Raw genomic sequence first — 11,071 nt, 5'->3', positions numbered from 1 at the left:
AAGGAACGAAACTTGACATGGAAGAGATGATTTGGAGGAATATATGACTCTGCAGAGTTTGTACAAAAATTTTCCCACAGTCAACGGATTTCCGTAGTCACGAAGGACTAGTTCCGTTTACGGTATTTCAGAAGAAAACACAGCTAACCGGTACACACCCATCCTACCTCTCGATGCTAGGAATCACCCTAGTCATCGTCCAAGAAAAACTTTTGAGACGGGGAGATCACAATCTCGAATAGCATGGGATCAAATTTATATACGCGCGCTCTAAGGGGTGCCCCCCTCTCGGTCCCAACCGGAAACACCCATGCCCCCTGACCGGATGACTGGCTTTAATCCAGGGCCATGGAACCATCATCACGGCCTCTCCTCTTTGGTGTGTACCATGAAAGCGGTTTGGAACTTACTAAACCATATTCCTTGCGGAAAACATGTGGTAGTACAAGGAAGGAAATGATAGGTACTGGACCGATATGGTTTGACACTGAAGTCACATAGTCTGGCGTAAGACTGGCATGCTACAACACTGCCGTCGTACCCATCCTCATGCCAACACATGGCCATTCATATTCACATTCATCCACGTATGGATCATCGAACTCACTTACCTCATTATCACATAAAATAACGTTCATCGGTATACTCACCGGCATGCCATGAAACTAACTAAATGCAAAACATGCCAAGACACTCATCATATCAAAAGTTCAAACATGCTTGCCTGGTTCAGAGTAGTCGGAGCCTAGCTTGGTGAAGTTCGCGGCTCCGTCACCTCCTTCGGTATCTACGTTTAAAGAAGATATATGCGCTAACGTAAATACCAAGGAGAGCACAGAAGGTAAACCAAATATTTTTCAAATAAATCTGATAAAAAACTAGACAAAATTTTAAAGAGAACAGAAAAAGAATCAATCAAAAATACTTTTCTGATTAAAAGTTATAAGGGTTTTTGTCCAGGGACTTATCTGTAATGAAACAGAAGATTTCCAGGGGCTAGTTTATAAAAGCAGAAAACGCTTCGGTAGCGATTACGCCAGCCCGAAGAGAAAACGTATTTGGCAGAAGGCGTTTTCAGATAACGCTTCATTTAGAAAGGACAGAGAGGCTGACAGCGGGTCCCACTTGTCATGTTTAAATTTCAAATGGGAGGGACGAGGCTCGGCGGCGCCCGAGAGCTGCTGTGGTCGCCGGCGGCGATCCACGGCGAGGCATGGGGATCAGAGGTTACCAATGTGCTCACCGTGTCCTTCCGCAATGGTGGGTGGTGGTGTTGGTCGCCGGTGAGCAGCACGTCGACGGCGGTCTCAACTCCGGCGGACGGTGTTTCGGGCGTGGATGGAGCTCGTCGGAGAAGGCGAAGTGAATCGAGCTGGAGGCCGAGGCGGGGCGAGGTGGCCGGAGCTGGGGGAGGAGACCTCCTCGAGGTCCCCCTAGTGGCCTGGCGGGGTGTTGGTGAGTAGTGGAGGTGCTGCCTGCACGAGAGTGAGCTCGGGACCCCTTTATATAGGCGGTCCGAGGCGGTTGCCGTGAACGGAGATTTCCGGCGAGCGATTACGGTGGCGCAGTGCTCGGTCGGGGTGGTTAGGGGGTCGAGTGTCATCACGGAGGTTCAACGGGTCCATTTTTGTGCTAAGCTGGCCGGGGTTTGGGCGTTTGGGTCGAGCTCGACGGAACGGGGTGGCGCGGGCCCGTCGGCGGCAGAGAGCGCTCTCCGTGCGTGCTGTGCCACGGCGACGGTGCCGCATGCGTGCGCTGGCACGGAGAAGGCCACGCGGAGCCACCAGAAGATTTGGGCGGTGCCGAACGGCGTTGCGCCGCCGTTCTCCTCCCTATCGGCCGTTACGGGGAGCCGGCCGCTGCAAGACACGCTGGCGCAGGCGGGCCAGGGCGCCACCGACGCCAGGGTCGCGCCAAGTGCGCGTGTGAAGCTTCGGACAAGCAAACGAGGCCGCGAGCAACGTGCCAAATGCACTATGGCCGCGTGACTAAAACTGACAGACTGAAGATGACACTGAAAACTGAATTTTCTGAACTATGAACAGTAACAGTGCCCACCAGGTGTTCGACCGAATGAAATTGGCCTCTGGTGATTTTTCCTTGAGCTGATTCTTGGTGGAGTGGCTTCTCCTTGCTCAAATAGGCTGCCTGAATTTTGGTGGAATTTTTGGAGGAGTGTAGATATGAATTTCACCAAATTTGGCAAATCTGGTCCAAACTTGCAGAGACTAAATTTTGAAAAATTTGAAAAGAGGAGGAGTGGATCAAGATGGTTCTGGGTTGTGGGTTCAAAGGACAATCCAGGAGAATTGGTTTGAGGTCAAAACTCAAATGCAACAGGGCACTTGCTTTGAAAATCTCTCAGGCTCCAAATAATTTTCAGAATTGAAATGGGGGAAAAATAATTGGAATAAAAATCCAAAACCAGTTTGGATTAGTTGAGACAGAGAATTTAGGTTGATCACAAGTTGTAGGGGAGGTTTTGGAGGGGTTTTACCACATGGGCAAGAATGCCAAGTCATGGTGGTTCCAAGATATGAAAATCCCAAATTTCATGGAGTTTCTTTTTAAAAGAAAAAGATTAAACTCCCAAAAATACTTTTGAGAGAGAACCAACAGAGAAGAAGTTTCAAAAGGTCAAACACCAAAGTTTGAAGCCAGAATAAAAACCTTGCCAAAGAAAAGAAGGTTTCTTAAGAGGAAGGTTTTCTGGAAAATTTTAAATGGCCTCTTTTCAAAAACCACAAAGTTTTTGCTGAAAACCAAAGTAAAAATTTTGGGGTGTCACACGGGTCATCCCATTATATACACGGGTTGACGCCTGGCGGCCTACAGAGTCCCGACCGGCTCATCAATCGTGTACGGCTCGGTGACTTCTTTTATATGCCTTTCTTTACAAGTCTTTCTTTACATATGGAGGTTTACAATATTGGGCCTTAAGCCACCTCTGGGCTTATGCCTTCTACAATTCTTAATAAACTATCACCTTGAATATTACTGGGCTTCTCTTAACAATCCTCCATTACGGTTGACCCAGCCCCTCCGGGGCGGGTCATACCTGAAAGTTATATTCCCAACATTAGGCCCTAGGTTGATTTGTATCTTGTTCTTGTCGACCTTCAACATTTAGACGAAATCCATCTTCCTTTGTCTATAAAAGCTTTGTAACCCTCCATGACATCATCCTCCGAAAATATGAAAGGATGCTATGATGTCATCTCCAACAGATCTTTATCTTTAAACGTCTTCCGAGAATCGAGGCGTCCATTTAGCTGGATAATCATTATTTGGGTCTCCCTCGATTTTCGCGCCTACCTATTCCCTTATCCCCTTATAAATAGGCACAACCAGGTCTTTCCTGACTCTTCCTTTTCCTCATCTTCTTCCTCTCGCAACCCTACTGCCGCTCGAGCTCCGCCGCCGTCGCAGAGCACCTCGTCTTCTTCGACCTTGGCCACTGCATCAACCTGAACCAATCCAAAGAACGGCGGCGACCCTCCGCAGAAGGTCCATGGCTGTAAGTGTTCACCTTCCTGCTTCTCAGATCTGCATTAGGGTTTCTAGGTTTCCGTGTGTTCTTCATAGTTCATCATAGTTTCTTCGTAGTTCCTCCTCCGCAGCCTCTTTTGATCCAAAAAGGAACACATAACTCATGCGGTAGTTGTTTTGCGTCCATTTTTTATACTACTAGATCCCTTTTTCCTGTATAGAGGCCTCATTATAACTCACGATCTCATCTGTACTAGATTGTTAGGTCTAAAATATTTTCTTTTCGGAAAGGCCATTTGATCCAAAATTAGTGACAGCTTGGTAAACTTGTTTGTGTCAACACTTAGCCAATTTTGTTTCTAGCATCCTTCGAATATCTTTAGTCATTGCGGCTTATCACATCGGCTCACTTTTCCTTTATATGTCATTAGCCCTTATTTTAAGACGCCATTACTTATTTGTACCATCATCATTTAACTTCTAATTTCATCATTGATTTGAAACAGCACATCACTTTCTTTTCAGTCCGTCCTTTCATCATGCCGTCCAAAGCGCCAACAGTCTGCAACTGGGTCCCTTCCACAGTTACTGAGGATACCTTGAAGGAATTTGTCACCATAGGATTTTTGGCAGAGAAAAACGTTATGTCTTATCGTGCTCCTGACCCGGACGAAGAATGACCTCAGCCCAAAGATGGTGAAGTTATGATTTTCCCTGATCACATGAACCGGGGCTTCTCACCACCCGGCTCAAAGTTCTTCCGAGACGTTCTGCATTTTTTCAAGCTTCATCCACAAGACATTGGACCCAACTCTATATCCAATATCTGCAATTTTCAAGTTCTTTGCGAGGTATATCTTCAAGAAGAACCGACCGTGGAACTCTTCAGGGAATACTTTTATCTGAACCGCCAGAACGAATGCACCAACATCCTTGGTTTGGAGCTTGGTGGAATCTCAATTCAGCGCCGACAGGGCGCCATCTTTCCTTTAATAGTCTTACCGAGTCATCCCAAAGATTGGAATCAGACCTGGTTCTACTGCCAAGATACGTCACCAGCCAATGAAAAAACCACTACCGGGTTATCGCGCGGTGCATCTGGATTCCAAGTTTGTGCTCCCAGATAAGCTTACTGCTGCTGAATGCAAGAAGCTTATTCCATCTATTAAAAGAATTCAAGCTTTATTGTGGAATGGCTTAACTGGAGTTGACCTGATCTATTGATGGGTCGCATGGTGGGTCATCCCTCTAAGCCGCCGATCCAAGTTAATGTATGAGTATGGCGGAGGCGCAGATGACTATCTGCATTATAGCTCTGTTCAATTGACTGAAGATGACATTGTTGCAATGTCAACCATCCTTGTTAATGGCAAACATGAGGACTGCAGTAAGGTTGGGTTAAACCCCTTCTACAAACTTAACCTGGAACCAGAGGTGAAAACCCCTGACCTCTTTCTCTTTTTGCGTTTTCCTCGGTAGTTTAAATACTTGCATGACGTTTTAACCTGTTTATTTGTTTACAGGCGAAATCTGACTTCTGGAAAGACAAGTATGATCATGAATCTGCAAAGAAGGCTAGAGCCATTGCCATAGCTGCCACCAGAACAACCCGGAAGCCCAAGAAGAAGAAGACTGCATCTGACATGTTCCAACTGGATGATGATTCTGAGTCGGAGGTAACCCTTGACTCCATTGGCCAATTTTTCAACTATCTTATTGACACTGACTATTGCTAGGACGACACGGCGGCCAGCCAGGCCGTGGAAGAAGAGGTAACTATTTCCTCCAACTCAGCCCCTTTGCTAAGACAGAAACTTCGACTGGTAACCCAAAAAGTAAGGTTTTCACACCCTTTGGCTTATTTGGACCCTCATTTTCTTTTGAAAAAGCAGCAACATGAGAACCGCTATCAGGCCCGGACTAATGATGATGATGAACCACCTTCCGACTTACAAAAAACTCCTCGAAAACGCCAGAATGAGGTTTCCTTCACCTTTGTCCTTTGTTTCTATCCATGAATCTATTTCCTTATATGCTTTAACTTTATTTTACCTTTGCAGGAGGTTTCTCGCTTTTCTGGCGACTCATCTCAGACTCAATTTCCGGCTTTCAAAACCGCCCCTGGGTAAGGAAAATCATCGTTCCTCTGCATCTTTAAAACTGCATCATTAAGCCGTCAGAAGACCCGAAAGTTCCTGCACCTGAGCCGGCCATGCCAACCCCCTCCCAAACTGAAGCACCAGAAGACCCGGCTATTCATACTCAATTGGACCCTCCTGAGTTGTCAGCCGATGAGGCCACCCTTAATCCGACCATTACTGAACCATCTAGCTCAGCTAACCCGCCAACAACTATTGATACTGACGTTTTAATTACCGGTAGCCGGTTTGTTGAACCTGGGACCCCCACTAAATTAGCCCGGCATACTACTAAGCAAGAGGCTTTAGAGAAGTAGAAAGTGCGGTTTGATATCTCCCATTACGCTCACCTCAATGTCAATGATGTACTGTCCGGCTATCTCAGTCATGTGCACTCCAGCCGTGACTTAGAAATCGAGATGATCAAACAATTACAGCTAAAATATTAGGTATGATCAAACAATGCCAAAGGGCAAGGATTCGGGAGACATCCCCGTGGCGGCATGCAGATCTTTGTGAAGACATTCAAGATCAGATACGCACTAAGGAGACGACAACCCTTGGAGGGATCCCAGCCAAGGAAGACCACAAGGCCCCCGGCAAGCGCCTTGCCGGGGATGAAAGCAGGCGCCTCGGTAGGACCCTTGTCGGGGCCCTGGCAAGGCCCTTGCCGAGGACACCCGCAGGGCCACCATCAGGCCCACGCCGACTAAACCTCCACCACCCCATGCATGCAGCTGCCGACTCGACCAGCTGGGCAGGCACCCGCGTGGCGGCATGCAGATCTTCGTGAAGACCCACCACTGCGCCACCTCAGCTGCCTGCCTACCTACATGGCATCGCAGGCGTCGCTGGCCAGGGCGCGTGTCGACACAAGAAGGATCGGCGACGGACGAGACATGTTTCTCCCCTGTCCCCGATAAAGTAAGGACAGCTAAGCAAGACGCATTAATTAAATGCGCCTTGTCATGTGATGCGAGGGATAACCTCGCAGCACTGTACCCTTTCCACCTCCTATGTGCCACTGTGGCAACCCCTTTTTTCTATAAAAGGAGGCCCGAGGCGACCAGAGGAAGGATTCGGCTTTTTGGAGCTCCTCACACCCCATAGCTAGCTCAAGAACATAGATATACAATCCACCAAAGAAGGAGTAGGGTTTTACGCATCCTTGCAGCCCGAACCTGGATAAACGAACCGTGTGCTATCTGTTTGATCCGCTCTTCTCACGACCCCGTGCCCCGCTAACCACAGTCGGGATTCTTGTGATCCCATAGGTGTCGTTCCCACCGACATCTTTGGCGCGCCAGGTAGGGGTCGCCGCAGTTGTGAGAATCGGCTTTAGCAGTTAGTTCGGCGCTTCTTCATCATCATGGCGCCCAAGAAGAAGCCGACGGTGGCGGTTGGCCATTCGGAAGCCGGACAGCCCGTCCCGACGCGGGTGAGCAGCGGACCGGTCGCAGAAAGGACCCGGGGGGCTGCTCGCGAACACCAACACCATCCCAGCAGTCGGAGTTTGGGAGGCGGCGACGTTTGTGCGCCTGGTAATGGGCCACACGTCGCCAAATACAAAGGCGGAGCCAAGCCCTTCGCGGGTGGAGCGGGGCCTTCCAGGGTCATCGCCGCCCTGCCCGAAGGCGACGCAAGGGCCTCCAAGACTCCCACACCGGCGCCAACAGCGCGCTCCTCCCAGGGAGCGCGCGACGAACGGCGTAATCACGCTGAAGATCCCGGGCGTCGCCGCGGGAAGAGCCTCGAGCGCCACTGCCGTGACGTAGTAGACCTGCCAACTCGCCGAGGCGCTAGTGAAAATGGCATGCGACCACGGGATCCTGATAGAGCTCCTTCTAACATGGTCAGACATCAAAGTGCATCGCGATCCGTGCAGGTTTCGCTGCCACCGACGCTAGCAGAGGCCCTAGCGCGCATGCAGTTGCTCCTCGACTTCCCTCCCACTACGGGAAACTCAACGAATGGAGAGCCACTATCCGAAGCCTTGTTGTGGTGGCCAAGAAAGATGAACCAAGTCCGGTGGGGCCCCCGGGTCGACGCTCCGATGGAGTCCTGCGGACCAGTGGCGGAAAAGCCGGCGGCGCCGCAACCACGGTGCATTCACCTCTTCCCCATCCGGTACCGTGGACGCCGGCTCGTCGCGACATCGTGGGCGATGACATCTCCATAGCATCGTCTGACCCGCGGACCCACTCTGACCAGTGCCAAGTTCGTCGGGAATGAGCCCATGAAGACGCTTGAACCACTATCGAGCGCCGGCGTGGAGCACGCCACCAGTCAGATAGGCGAGTAGGGCCTGCTTTGAACCACCCGGCCCCGGAGAGCCCTGGAGGACTACCTTACGAGGTAGGCTGTCCGGCTTTTACCCGTGAGCTGCGGCAGTTCCAGTGGCCCACTAAACGCGCCTTCAAACCTGACGTTGGCGAAAAGTACAACGGCAAGACTCACCCGTCTGAGTTCCTCAGCATCTACACCATCGCGATGCAAGCCGCCGGAGCCCGCAACGATAAGGTGCTTGCGAATTACTTTCCATTGGCTCTTAAACCCAACGCCATGTCGTGGTTGATGCACTTGCTGGTAGACTCTATTTCCTCCTGGTCGGATTTGTGCCATGAGTTTGTGGGCGCCTTTACTGGAGGTCACCAAGCCCATGGCCAAGCAAGCGACCTGCATGTCATTCCCCAGAAGGGAGGCGAGAGTCTGCGCAAGTATATACAGAGGTTCAGCCGGGTACAGTACAATATCCCTGATGTTCACCCTACCGCCATCATCAGCGCGTTCCATCAGAAAGTGCGTAACCGCAAGATGCGCGAAGAACTGGCAATGAACAAGATGAAAGATGTGGTAGAACTCTATGTTCTTGCTGATAGATGTGCCCGAGCTGAAGAGGGAAGGAAGTACCCCGACGAAGATGCCGGCGTGGAAACCGACTCTTCAGATGAGGATACTGCCGCCCCGGCGAAGAAAGGCCAGCGCCACAACAGGAAGCGCAAAGGTAAAGCTATGCTTGCCTTCGAGGGATCTGACGACGCCGGCTCTGCCAAGAAAACCAAGGCAGATGACCCCGGCAAGGAAATTGCCGGATGTGTTGCCTGCCGGGCCTTCGCGGCTACCGAGAAGCCAGGAAACTCCGACAAGCAATACTGCAAGATCCATCGCACCAAAGGCCATGATCTCCAGAACTGCCGACAGGTTGAGCTCCTTGCTGAGAAGCAGACGGCTGAATATGAGAGGCGGGACAAGGAGCAAGGCCAGGACGGTACTGAGTGGTCCGGCAAGAAGCCTGGCCGTCGCGGCAAAAATAAACAGCGGGAGAGGCCCGCCCGGGGCCGTGACAAAAAGCCAGAAGACGATGATCACGAAGAGGACGATGAGTCTGGTGACCAAGAATTTTAGAAAGCTACAGAGGCCATGTGCGTCGATGGTGGCGCCTCGCTGCATACCTCTCACCGCCAGCTTAAACCATGGGCGCGTGAGATTACAGCGGCGGAACCGTCGTTTGATGCCCAAAGGCCGCTGAAGTGGTCCAGCACACCTATCGTTTTTGACACTGAGGATCACCCTGATCGCACTACTGCAGTTGGGTGCTTGCCATTGTTGGTTTCGCCAATAATACGCAACCTCAAGGTGACAAAGATGCTAGTCGATGGCGGGGCCAGTCTGAACTTAATCTCGCCTGTCGTGATCGAGAAATTGCAGATTCCTGATGAAGACCTCGAAGAGACGGGCACGTTTCAGGGGGTCAACCCGGGAAGAAGTCAACCAAAGGGAAAGGTCACGTTGCCCCTGACTTTTGGGAGTGATCTGAACTATAGGACAGAAAGGATTGTGTTCGACGTTGCCAAGATCCCCTTGCCTTACAACGGGATCCTTGGCCGCCCAGCGCTGGCCAAGTTCATGGCGTCGTCACATTACGCCTACAACACCCTGAAGATGCCGGGGCCTGTGACGATCATCACCGTCCCATCAGACAAGAAGGATGCGCTAATTTGCGCTGACCAACTCTACCAACAAGCAGTTGCATCAGCTGCCGCTGCTAAGTTGCTTGCTCTTGCCGCTGGAGCCCCGGGAAGGCAAAAGAAGAAGACCGGTGAGACCTCATGCACCCAGTCCGGCAAGTGCACCTCTTCGGAGTGTAGCACTCCCGTCGAGGTCGTGCCAGAGAGCTTCGCCGACAGAAACCAAGAAGGTTTCTATCAAGGAGGACGGCACGGGAGGAGCTTTTACCATAAGCTCCACCCTTGACGACAAATAGGAAGACGCGCTCATCACCTTCCTGCGGGCGAATGTCGATGTGTTTGCATGGCAAGCATCTGACATCCCCGGCCTTCCCAGGGAGGTGATTGAGCACCACCTTGCTGTCTGTCCTCATGCGCGGCCTGTCAAGCAGAGGGTTAGAAAGCAAGCTTTGGAATGACAAGAGTTCATCATAGAGGAGATCCGGAAACTGGAAGCAGCGGGTTTGGTAAGAGGAGTGCTCCATCCAATGTGGTTGGCTAATCCGGTGGTAGTGCACAAGGCAAATGGGAAGTGGAGGCTGTGTATGGATTACACAGATATTTATAAGGCTTGTCCCAAAGACCCCTTCCCATTGCCGCACATCGACCAGATTGTTGACTCCACAGCTGGGTGTGATCTGTTGTCATTCCTCGATGCCTACTCCGGCTACCACCAGATCTTCATGACAAGGGAAGATGAAGAGAAAACGACATTCATCACCCCATGTGGTATGTATTGCTTTACACGGATGCCTTTCGGGTTGAAGAGTGTTGGTTCAACGTTTGCAAGGGCGGTCCAGATTGTTTTTGAACCCTAGCTCCATAGAAATATGGAAGCTTATATGGATGATATAGTGGTCAAAACCAAGAACAGGGCAACCCTCATATCAGATTTACAAGAAACATTTGTAAACCTATGCAAGATCAATCTCAAGCTAAACCCTGAGAAGTGCGTCTTCGGCGTCCCGTCTGGCAAGCTTCTTGGGTTCTTTGTGTCACAGCGTGGGATAGAGGCCAATCCGGACAAGATCAAAGCTATAGGGCAGATGGAAGCACCCAAGCGAGTCAAGGATGTGCGTCGGCTTGCTGGTTGTGTTGCCGCCATGAGCAGGTTCATTTCCATGTCCGCCGAGCGCGCCCTTCCCTTTTTCAAGATTTTGAAAAAGGCGGGCCCGATGGAGTGGACGCCAGAAGCCGAAGCAACATTGCAAGATTTGAAGAGGTACCTCTCCTCCGCGCCAATATTAGTTTTGCCTAGGCCATAGGAACCGTTGCTACTGTACCTGGCGGCAACGAACCAGTTGGTCAGTGCCGCACTAGTGGCGCAGAGAGAAATTTATGATGAGGTAATAGCAGCGACGGAGCCCGATGCCACCGATGCCGAGACGATGCAGCCAATTGAAGTGCCGCCGAAGAAGAAAATGATGCAGCACCCGG

The sequence above is a fragment of the Triticum aestivum genome, chromosome 1A (genome assembly GCF_018294505.1).
Source record: "Triticum aestivum cultivar Chinese Spring chromosome 1A, IWGSC CS RefSeq v2.1, whole genome shotgun sequence".
NCBI classification, from domain to species: domain Eukaryota; kingdom Viridiplantae; phylum Streptophyta; class Magnoliopsida; order Poales; family Poaceae; genus Triticum; species Triticum aestivum.
This window is presented reverse-complemented; position numbering follows the sequence as displayed.